Here is a 12,831-nt window from a genome sequence, read left to right as displayed (position 1 = left end):
TCTAAAATCACATTTCAGAAAACTAGAGCTTTGAATGACATGTCCAATTCAAATCACTTCTCAAACTTGAATTAGAGTTCTACCAGTTTGTTAGCATTCTATTCTCACCATCATGGTCTACTGTTTTCTTTTCCAAAGTTTGACAATAAGATGCAAAAAAGTGTCATGCTATCAAATATGAAGTAGATATTTTCCCCATGAGGAATAACTTTCTACAACAGGTCAAACAGTTGTCTGAAAAACATTTAAATTTATGAACTCTTCATACATTTACATGACAATGGGTCACAAAATAAATTCATGTATCCTTGTTATGTAAATTGAGAATAAGTAGCAAGATATAACTAAAATTGTATCTCAAAAATGACATTTAAAACCTAGAGTGTTTTTTTCTTTGTTCTTGCTGTTACTCTTAGTCTGCACTTAAAATAATAACTGTTAAAAAGTTTATGACACCAACACTGTATTCAAAAAGGAAACTAAATTCATGCAGAAACAGAATTGTACTCTGTCAAACATTAAACCTAATCAGTTTCCTCAGTAATGAATCTATAAATTCTAAGGATAAAGATAGCATTGTGTAGGAAAAAAGGAAATGGATTAGAGTCTCTTAGGAGATAAATTTGACAATACCTGGATGAGTACTTTAAAAAATCCTTTTGGTTCATCTTTCCTTTATTTAAAAAAAGGAATCAAATTATGTTATTTGTTAGGTCCTTGAAAAGATTATTATATTCAGTCTTGCTCTGTGTCAAATAACTTGTAGAAGTTTTAAAAATAGAAATGTGTATGCCTCTCCAGAAAAATGGGAACTGTAGTGATGGGATATAGCCATCATATTTCTAATTATTAAATTATGTATATGTATATAAATAAAATATATATCTGATGGATAGTTATATCTATATGTTTATTGTAAAGGTGTTGTTTAATCAATTTGGCTATTAATAGTTTTCAGTTTATTTTTACAAGAAACTACCTTTAGAGGCACTTCTGAGGTGTTTCCTTGCTTATAATCAAATATGTCCAATATGTGATTCCCCCACATAACTATATGTTTACTGGCAAATAGTCACAAGAACAGTTTATACTACATATGGTCAATGACATACCATCTATCTGCATTTAAGCACTCTGCAAGAAAGGTACATTGAAATAAGAAGCAAAAATATATCAACAGCATGACTGACAAAACTTGTAGTTTAAGAATGCTATAAAATCTTTTATGTTCCACTGGAGAATGTAGTAATGAAAAGAAGACTGGGCATAGAATGAGACTCAAAATGTTAAGCTGTTGGCCTACCAGCCACTTGAAAAAATTACAGACAAAGGTAAATATATCTGTAAAATATATATTTTGTGAAAACCAGTTATTTCAAGATGGAAAATAAAATCAACAGTATTTATGCTAATTAATAAATAATCTGTGTAGCAGTGGTCTTGTGGTATTTAGATCTGTTGTAGAGACTCATGATTATGGTTTCTTTAATGCTAAAAACCACCCATTTTTTATTTTAATGAGTTGCATACTTCCATCATCTACTTTAGGATGTAAATTGAGACTAATGCACACAGACTTCCACCACTGGCTATTAATGAAGCAACAAGAAATAAATTAATCCTCCCCCATATACTACTGTAAAACTTGGGTAAAAGAAAACAACAGTTTTCAAGCTGAGCATTGAAGAACTGTGATCCCTGTCAGAAGTGAAACAAACAAGATGTACCCTACAATAACCCTGGAATTCTGCATGGAGATAATTTGTGACTATGATAAGAAGGAGTAAAAGAAATAATAAGCCTGAAAGTCTGGCTGGTTTAGGGAAATTGGATTTTGGAGATGGTGAAGGCTGAGGAAGCTGGAAGTTTTGAGTCATTTCTCATGAGAGGTAGGAGTTATGCAGAAGAAGAAATCCCAAGGATTCTATATAGCAGTTGTTTGAATCTTCCCTAAGTACTAGGTTAGTCATGCTATGGTGAAACTTCACAGTACAGACCTTAAAAGGATGGCAGATTTTTAGGTGAGCAATTTCCAAAACTCACACACATCAGATAGCTAGTAAATTCTGACTATCTAGAGTGAAAAGTCCTTGTTGAACACATTAGGTATTCACTGGAGGTTTCAGAGAAGTCATGCCTTAGTTGAAAATTTGAATTATTAATGAAATGATGGAATAAGGAATTGTAGGGACCAACTCAACTTCTTGCTGGAATGAAGTCCAATAATCTTTAAAGAATAACCACAAAATAGAGACAATGAACAACACAATATTCATAATGTCTGGCAACACATTGTCTAGCATATAATAAAAATTACTAGATTTTCCAAGGAGCAGGAATATGTGACCTAAAAAAGGCAAAACTCAATTAATAAAAGCAGACCCAGAAATGACAGAAGTTATAGAATTATCAGACAAGGACCTTAAAATAGAAACTATAAAATATTCAATTATTTGAAGGAAAGATTAAACATAAGACAGAAAATTAAGGTATAAGATATAACCAACTGAAATCTCAAGCTATTAATTTAAATATATCAAATTATAAATTCACTGGATAGGATTAACAGATTTTGCACTACAGTAGCAAATATTTCTAAAATGAATACGTAATAATAGAATCTTTCCTAATGAAAGCATTGAGAGAAAAAAATCTTTAACAAACTCACTGCATACAGAACAATTCAAGCTGTCTACTGTGTGTAATCAGAGTCCCAGAGGAAGGAACTATAGAAAAAAATAAATAGTGACAAAATGTTTTCCATGTTTGATTACAAGTTAAAATACTAAAAATTCAAGAATATTATAGGAGCTACTCAAAAGAAGGAAAAAGATGAAACTAAGATACACCATAATCAAATGGGTTTAAACATGTGACAAAGAAAATCTTAAAAGTGCAACAATGAGGAACACAGATAGGCAAAAACAGCTGATTTCTCTGAAACTATGCAAGCATAAAGACAATAACTTCTTTAAAGTATTAAGGTGTTGTGGGTGGAAGGGAGGGCATGAACTTAAAATTCTATACCCAGAAAAGATACTTTTCAAAAATGAATGTGAGAGACTTCCCTAGTGGTGCAGTGGTTAAGAATCCACCTGCCAATGCAGGGGACATGGGTTTGATCCCTGGTCCAGGAAGATCCCACATGCCACAGAGCAACTAAACCTGTGCGCCACAACTACTGAGCCTGTGCTGTGGAGCCTGTGAGCCACAACTACTGAAGCCCACAGACCTAGATCCCATGCTCCACAACAAGAGAAGCCACTGCAATGAGAAGCCTGCACACTGCAATGAAGAGTAGCCCCCACTCTCCACAAGTAGAGGAAGCCCACGGACAGCAACAAAGACCCAGTGCAGCCAAACATAAATAATAAATTAATTAATTTTAAAAAAATGAATATGAAACAGAGACACCCAGCAGAGTTGCAGGTAGAAATTAGGGTACATGAAGAGATAAAATGAAGACTGATAGGGATCATAAATATATGGTAAATGTAAATTATATATTTCTATTGTTTTATTTCATAAAACCTAATTGACTGTCAAAAGAAAAAATATTAATGATATACAGTGAGATTTCTAATGTGTAGTAAATCAAATCTTGACAATACTGTAAAGGTAAGTACATAGAACACTATTGTAAGTTTCTAATATTATGTGTAAAGTAATATATGTCAAAGAAGAATTTTATGAAAAATGCATTATAAAACTGATCACAAAAAATAAGTAATGATAACATTTAACTTATTCAAAAAATTTAAGAGAACAAAGGAAAAATAGAAAGCATACAGAAATATAATAGACTTAAATCCTATCAAGTCCAAACTTGTATTAATTACAAATGATCCAATTAACCATTAACCCTACAAGTAAAAGACAAAGATTGTCATACTACATAAAAAAGGAAGCCAGGACTATTTGTGGTCCTCAAAAAAAAAAAATTAATTAAAAAAATAAATTACATATATAGATAGTTTAATATAGAAGGAAATAAATATATGCACCCTGAAAGCATTAAGCATATGAAAGCTTTAACTATAATATCATACAAACTGGACTTCAGAACAAGGAATGTTACTAGGGAAAGTTTATGATAATTGGATTTGGTTCATCAAGAAGATATAACTGTTTTAAATATCTGTGAATCAACCAACAGTTTTATAACACATGACAGAAAATTTGACAGAAAAGAACAGAAAACACTTCTCTCCTAGAAATTGAGCAGTACATAGAAAATCATGATGGGTTAGGAAGACTACAACATTAGTGACCAACTTACCCTATTTGACACTTGTAGATCAATGCCCCCAACAACAAAACAGGATATACATCTTTTCAAGGACATATGCTTCAAAGTATTTTATATTTCTGATAATTTCTATTTGTCCATAAGATATTAGATTTGTTACTCAATTTTCAAGTATTTGTGGATTTTTCTGATACCTTTATATTTATTTCTAATTTAATTTCATATAGTTAGAACATATACTCTGCATAATTGAAATTTGTGTTATGTCACAGCATATGGTCTATGTTGGTGCTTATAACCTGTGATGGGCAAGGATTTAATTGGAAAGGTCACAAAGGAGCTTTCTTAGGCTTATTAAAATTGTTTTAATTATATTGGTAGTTATACAAATGTGTACATATAATCAAACTCATCAAATTATAATAATAGTGGATGCATTTAATTGTATAAATTATACCTCAATAATTCAGTAAAGGAAAACAAGATACATACATTTTCCACCATCAATTTTATTTTAGTTTAGAGATGATAAAATGTCTGTGAGGCATGTTAGCAAAACATACACTCCCGAATTTGCCACTAAACATGAACAGTAGTAAATACATTTAAGCATATGGAAAGAAGTACACTTTCATAACTCATCAGGGAATGAAAATTAAGACTGTAGAGAATAACTATATTATACCCACTAGAATTGCAAAAATAGGTAAAATGTTTGATCATTTTGAGTGTTGTTGAGGAATTAGAGCACCAGAAACAATTACTATAGGAAGTTAAACAGCCTCTTTTAATGTACACTCTCACATTATCTGGTTGAACACGCACAAACTGCCGGTTATCCAACTTTCAGATATATATACCAGGGATGTGTACAAAAATGTGCTCAGAAACATAACTTGTAATAACAAAACACTGGAACAGAGATCAATCCAAAAATGTATTCAACAGACAATGGATGGTTATACTGTCATATATTTACACACAAAAAAATATGATTCAAGAATAAAAATAAACTTCAACCGAATTAACATGAAATTTAGAGGCAAATGTGACTCAAAAAAAGTGTTGCAAAAGAGTTAACATATGACTTTCATAAATCATATGAAAAATGATTTTATTGTTTTTATTATCTGTATTCTAAAATACAGATAATAAAAATATCTATATGTTTAAAAACCAAGATCTTGTAAAGATTATAGGTTAAGCTTAATATATAGCCAAGGTTGAAAATTATTTTTCTAGAATTAACAGGTAATATTTTTTAAAATTCTGTAATTCCTTACCATCATATTTTCCTTGGAAAATTCAATTTTGAAGTTTTGTTTGTTAATTTTCTAACACATTTCAGAAAGTGACTGGTGTTATAAAATTATAAATGGACTTGGGCAACATGGATATCTATCTAAGAATAGGAAGGAGAGTAGTAATTAATGTTACTTTGCAGGAAAGAAAAGCAATTTTCCATTCTTAAGAACATAGAAGTAGATGAATATTTTCCAAAGAATTAAATATGGCACTCAAAGCCATGATCAATCATAATCTCTTTATTTCGTTTTAGATATTTTAATTTTTATTGGAGTATAGTTGATTTACAGTGTTGTGCTACTTTCTGCTAAACAGCAAAGTGAATCAGTTATACGTAAACATATATCCAGTCTTTTTTAGATTATTTTCCCATATAGGTCATTACAGAGTATTGAGGAGAGTTCCTTGTGCTATACAATAGTTCCTTATTAGTTATCTATTTTATATATAGTAGTGTATATATGTCAATCCCCAATCCCCCAAAATATCCCTCCTCCCCTTGCCTCCCTGGTAACCATAAGATTGTTTTCTTCATCTGTGACTCTATTTCTGTTTTGTAAATAAGTTCATTTGTACCCGTTTTTTTAGATTCTACATATAAGCAATATCATATAATATTTGTCCTTCTCTGTCCAACTTACTTCATTCAGTATGACAATCTCTAGGTCCATTCATGTTGCTGCAAATGGCATTATTTCATTCTTTTTATAATGGAGTAGTATTCCTTTGTGTGTGTATATATATATATATGTGTATTATATATGTATATTATACATATATAATACACATATATAGGTGTGTATATATATATATATATATATATATATATACACACACACACACATACCCCATCTTCTTTATCCATTCCTCTGTCGATGGACACTTAAGATGCTTCCATGTCTTGGTTATTTTTTAATAGTGCTGCAATGAACATCGGTGTGCGTGTATCTTTTCAAATTAGAGTTTTCATGATTTTTAGATATATGCCCAGGAGTGGGATTGCTGGATCATATGGTAGCTCTATTTATAGTTTTTTAAGGAACCCCTCCATACTGTTCTCCATAGTGGCTGTACCAATTTACATTCCCACCAACAGTGTAGGAGGGTTCCCTTTTCTCCACATCCTCTCCAGCACTTATTTGTAGGTATTTTTTGATGATGGCCATTCTGACTGGTGTGAGGTGATACCTCACTGTAGTTTTGATTAGCATTTCTCTGATAATTAGTGATGTTGAGCATTTTTCATGTGCCTCCTGGTCATCTGTATGTCTTCTTTGGAGAAGTATCTACTTAGATCTTCTGCCCATTTTTCAATTGGATTTTTTTTTTTTTTTTTTTGATACTGAGCTACATGAACTGTTTGTATAGTTTGGAGATTAATCCCTTGTCAGTTGCTTCGGTTGCAAATATTTTCTCCCATTCTGTGGGCTGTCTTTTTGTTTTGTTTATGATTTCCCTTGCTGTGCAAAAGCTTTTAAGTTTAACTAGGTAGCATTTGTTTATTTTTGTTATTTTCATTACTCAAGGAGGTGGGTCAAAAAAGATCTTGCTGCTATTTATGTCAGAGAATGTTCTGCCTATGTTTCCCTCTAAGAGTCTTATAGTATCTCATCTTATATTTAGGCCTTTAATCCATTTTGATTTTATTTTTTTGTGTATGGTATTAGTGAGTGTTCCAATTTCATTCTTTTAAGGGTAGCTATCTACTTTTCCCAGCACCACTTACTGAATAGACTGTCTTTTCTCCATTGTATAATACAGTCTTGCCTCCTTTGTTATAGATTAGTTGAACACAGGTGCATGGCATAATCTCTTTAATATAAAGATCCCACCCATCAAATTCTTTTCAAGTATCTAAACTTTGGATCATCTCGTGTCAGGACACTGCTGGGACTAGAAGTTGGCAGGAAAAAGCTGTCTGTCCAGGAAACAACCCCTGGTGTGCAGGAGGCAATTGAAACTGAATTCTACTCTACTTGAAATCAAATTTGCTAAACCTCAATGTCTTTTAAAGAATTGTGTACACCCTAATTAGTAAAATCTAATCATTAGAATGTCTTTGACTCATAAATAATTGACTATGAAAGATTTATCACATGTCCTTTTGTTGTTGATCACTGTTCACATTACTGTAGTGTTTGACAGGACTCTAATGGTGTCGTAAATTCCTGAAAGAATTAATGAACTCTCATGTCTAGCTTACTATCATATCTTGCTTAATATTTGGTTAAGAAAAGCATACTCTAGTAGATTGTCCATTTAGTTCCATAAAAATAACTAAATGATTAAAGAACACTATTTCACACCTGTAATATGCCTTACTTTATAATTCATATCTTTTAACATGCTTAGAATATAGCTTTAGGCTTTGCTGAAACACTTTTAAAAATCTTCAGTAGCTAATGATATTAAATGTGCATTTGTGTCAAACACAGAAAAATTCATTTTATTTTCCTTGTAAAATATTGTGTTAGCAATACTGAATTATGGTAATTATCTTGGACAGTCTTAAGATTTTCTCATAACTGCACATGTAAACAAACTAAGGATGACATATATTTTTCTATATCCTCTAAGAAACAAGTATTTTTCTGATATATAAAACATTTCTTACTCAATATAATCCTTCCAGAATGAAGCAATTATTACCACTATTACAATCATGAAGTAGTATTGAAACTCCTTTTGAGGAAACTAAATATATGAACTTGAGTACTTATCCACTTGATTACTCAGATTGACTATTCTTAGGCCAATTGCCAAGAAAGGAATTGTAAAGCCAAATGTTAAATTTGAATCATAATCATAAAAGGAAGAGATGCCCTGTTATCCAGTTACCCAGAGGGCAGTGTGAGTACACTGCTGTTTTATGGAGACCTTTAAATGTTCTGAAGATCCTTTCCAACTTCGTAATTATTTAATCAATTCCTAATAAGTAAAATATTTAACTAGTATAGCCAATGGCATAGAATAGTTTAAGCTATCATTAGCATATTTTCCTTGGTATGAAAGAAAAATTTAGGAGTACGTTTTGAGGAAAAGTCAGAGCAAATGCTATCACCCAAAGATAAAGAAGGAATACAGAAGCTTGGATAGAATTTTAGCAAAGACCTTACAGACAGTATTTACTTATAATGCGTATTGAAATGCATTATTTGATGTACATTGATCCTTGCTCATAACAGTATCTCCTTATTTATTTTAAAAAGAACAACCATTCCTTTGTAATTCATAGTTATTGCAACACAGGGTTAATGAGCAATAATTTAGAATCACTGTTATGTAACTGAGAAAATATAAGTATCTCTCAGCTCTCCAAGACATCATAATATTTTCAATTCGACACTTAAATGACCTCACCCAAAGTGCTTTCCAAATGTGCCTATCCTGTTGGTCTGAATTGCGGGAATACCAATAAATGCTCTTTTCCTGTATATAATTTATTTTAAGCAGAGGAACTATTATAGCTGCCATCTGTTTTGGCTACTTCTCATCTTTTTTTGGCATATGAACAATGGTTTAGTGAACAAGTGAATCATGGACTTATTTAACACTTTAGACAGTGCTATAAAAACTCACTGTCACAGTGAAAATATACACAAATTATGGTTCAACAACATTTATTGGGGACCAAAGTTGCAATGGATGTTATCTTTCTCTTCTATTTGACATTCTTATTTTATTAATTCTGACCAGATAAATTGAAGTTTTTGCAGTAAATTTTCTCCAAGAAATTGCCTGGTATTTAAACCTTTTAGAATTAAATCAAGGAAAAGAGGGAGGAAAAATGTAACTTCTTTTGAAAAGGGTTCATAAAGCATAACTACATTATATTAAATGAAAAGATACCATCAGAACTCACAGTACTTTGATTGATTAAATTCTAAATTTGTTTATATTTATTTAAATTTTAGAAAAAATTTACTTTCATCATAATTAAAAAATTAATAATACGGTATTCGTTTCCTGTGGCTGCTATAATAAATTATCAAAAAACTGAGTGGCTTAAGACAAAAATTTATTTTTTCCTCCCAGTTTTGGAGGCCAGAAACCAAGGTGTCATCAGGGCTATGATACTTCTCAAAGTTCAAGAGGAGACCCCATTCCTTGCCTCATTTAAATTTTGGTGGCTGTCACATTCATTAGTTTGTGGCTGCATTAATCCAATCTCTGCCACTCTCTTCACAGGACCTTCTCTTCTGTCTGAGTCTTTTCCTCGCCCTTCTCTTAAAAGGGTACTTTTAATTGAGTTTAGGGTTCATCCAGGAAGATTTCATCTCAAGATCCTTAGCGAAATTATCTGCAAAGACCCTTTTTACAAATAAGGTAATATTAACAGGTTTCAGGGATGAGGATGTGGGCATTTCTTTTGGGGGGCCACCATTCAAACTACTATAGATAGTATCTGCCAAAACTTAAATATCAGAATAGCATATGATAAACTCTCTAAGTTTAGGAGTCTAGTTTATGAAGAAGTAACAGAAAAGAGGAAAAAAAGGCCATTTCTTAGAGCATGCCAACACTCCATAGGGTCCATCTTCATTGCTCTTCCCTATAAATCATTGTTTCTGATATTCAAATCTTTATCTCTGTTTGATACTATTTGCCACTGCCCAAAGGTATGATATATCCTTATCTCGCACCACTTTTTCCTCAACTGAAAGGGGTTGATCAAGTGTACCACTTGAGGCTTACCAACTGGGGGATTTCCCCCTAATGCTGTTTTTTTGTTTGTTTATTTGTTTTCTGTTTTTTTTTTAAGGGCTGCACTTGATTAGAACTGCTGTGCCAGAGCTGTGCTTGGTGCTTGTTCATGTACCCATAGACCAAGTCAAGCATTTTTAAAAATTCTAATTGCTGTTCATAGGGAACTTCCCGTGTTGCTATGGCTGTAGTTGAGGGAAAAGTCTATTGATGCCTTTCTTTAAGTTCAAATTTAGGAATAAAAGGAACCAAAAGATTTATTGTTTGGGCATAATTATGAAGTTTGTGCTGGAATATTTGGTGAAATTAAAGCTATTTTTTTAAAAACAGCAAACATAATTTAATGATACAAATAATATCCTGGCAGGTTTTTTTTTGCTTTCATGTCCTTTAAATAGTGCAAAAAATGGAAGAGAAGGAAACATACTGCAATTTATAATTTAATAAGTTTGACCAAGAATCAATGGTAGACTTATGGAAGTAATTTACAGCTGGGTTTGGAATTCTCCACCCTTATTTCTGGGGATATTTGGATGCATGGATTTAACTCTTAGCTAAGATAAGGGTATTGGAGTTGATGATGTGCTACTTCAAGTCCAAAACTCACCTGGTAACCCCAAGGGACAACTGGTTTATTGATGGTTTCTGGGTGGAAAACATGATTAGAAGGCAGTAAGATCATGCTAGGAATATCTGCCTTGAGCAGATTACTAGAAGACCTTGCCATCTAATCTTTTTTATACTTCATAATTTTTGTGACCTGTTGAAGAAATCTCTTGCCTTCCAAGATTGTAAAGATACTCTTCTATGTTTTCATGTAGAAGATGTATTGTTTTACTTTTGAAATGCATATCACTTCATCTGGAATTCATTTTTGTGTAGTATGAAATAAAGGCAAAGTTTCCCATATGGATACCAAATTTTCGCAGAACTCTTTATTGTAAAGCCTACCTGTTCTGAAAAGCACTATAGGGTCACTGTTTAATAAGTCCACTGAAATATATCTGTGGGACTGTTTCTGCACTCTTTACTGTATTCCATTATTCTGTTTTATTTTCATTCACAGTATCTTAATTAATGTAACTTTATAATAGATCAGTAGGTAGTGAAAGTTTCCAGCTCTTTTTAAAATCAATATTGTCTAGATTTTTCCTATATTATTGCATTGCCATGTATACTTTTTAAGTTGACATATAATTGACATGTAACATTGTTAGTTTCAGGTGTACAACAAAATGATACAATATTTGTGTATATTGTCACATAATCACAAAAATCTAATTAACATCCATCATCATGAATAGTTATAAATTTTTTTCTTGTAATAAGAACTAAGGTCTTTCAAATATCTAATACAGTATTAACTATAGTTACATGGTATACATTATATTCCCATGACATTTATTTTACAACTGGAAGTTTTGTCTTTTAACCATTTTTATTCATTTTGCCCATCCCCACTCTCCCACACCCTCACCCCCCAACCCTGGCAACCATCAATCTGTTCTCTGTATCTGTGAGAACATTTTTTGTTTGTTCTGTACATTCCACAAGTAAGTGGAATCACTTAGAATTTGTCTTTTTCTATGACTTAACTCACCATAATGCCCCCAAGTTCCTTTCATTTTGTCACAAATCACAAGATTTATTTAAATCACTGAATAATATTCCTGTGTGTGGGATATATAAAGATACCAAATTTTTTAATATATTCATCCATCAGTGGACACTTAGGTTTCTTCCATGTTTTGGTAATTGTAAATAATGCTGCAATGAACATGTGGGTGCATATATCTTTTCAATTTAGTATTTTTATTTTCTTTGGATAAAACCCAGAAGTGAAGTTGCTGGATCATATGGTAGTTCTACTCTTAGGTTTTTTTTTTTTCTTTTTCTTTGCGGTACGCAGGCCTCTCACTGTTGTGGCCTCTCCCATTGTGGAGCACAGGCTCCAGAAGCACAGGCTCAACGGCCATGGCTCACGGGACTAGCCACTCCGCGGCATGTGGGATCTTCCCAGACCGGGGCACGAACCTGTGTCCCCTGCAATGGCAGGTGGACTCTCAACCACTGCGCCACCAGGGAAGCCCTACTTTTAGTTTTTTTGAGGAACTTCCATACTGTTTTTCATAGTGGCTGCACCAATGTACATTCCCACCAAGAGTGCAAAGGGTTCTCTTTTCTCCATATCTTCACCAATACTTGTTACCTCATATTTTTGATAATAGACATGAAGTGATATCTCATTGCAATTTTGATTTGTATTTTCCTGATGAATAGTGATGTCGAGCACTTTTTCATATACCTGTTGGCTATCTCTATGACTTCTTTGGAAAAATGTCCTTTAAGTTTGTCTTCCCATTTTTACTCAGATTATTTTTGTGCTATTGACTTGTATGGCTTAATATATTTTGGATATTAACCCCTTATTAGAAATGTATTTTCTTCTAGGAGTTTTATCATTTCAGGTCTTAGACTCAATTATTTAATCCATTTGAGTTATTTTTGTGTATGGTGTAAGATAGTAGTCCAGTTTCATTCTTTCACATGTTACTGTTATTTTATTTTATGTA

This window comes from Tursiops truncatus, chromosome 3 (assembly GCF_011762595.2).
Source record: "Tursiops truncatus isolate mTurTru1 chromosome 3, mTurTru1.mat.Y, whole genome shotgun sequence".
NCBI classification, from domain to species: Eukaryota; Metazoa; Chordata; class Mammalia; order Artiodactyla; family Delphinidae; genus Tursiops; species Tursiops truncatus.
This window is presented reverse-complemented; position numbering follows the sequence as displayed.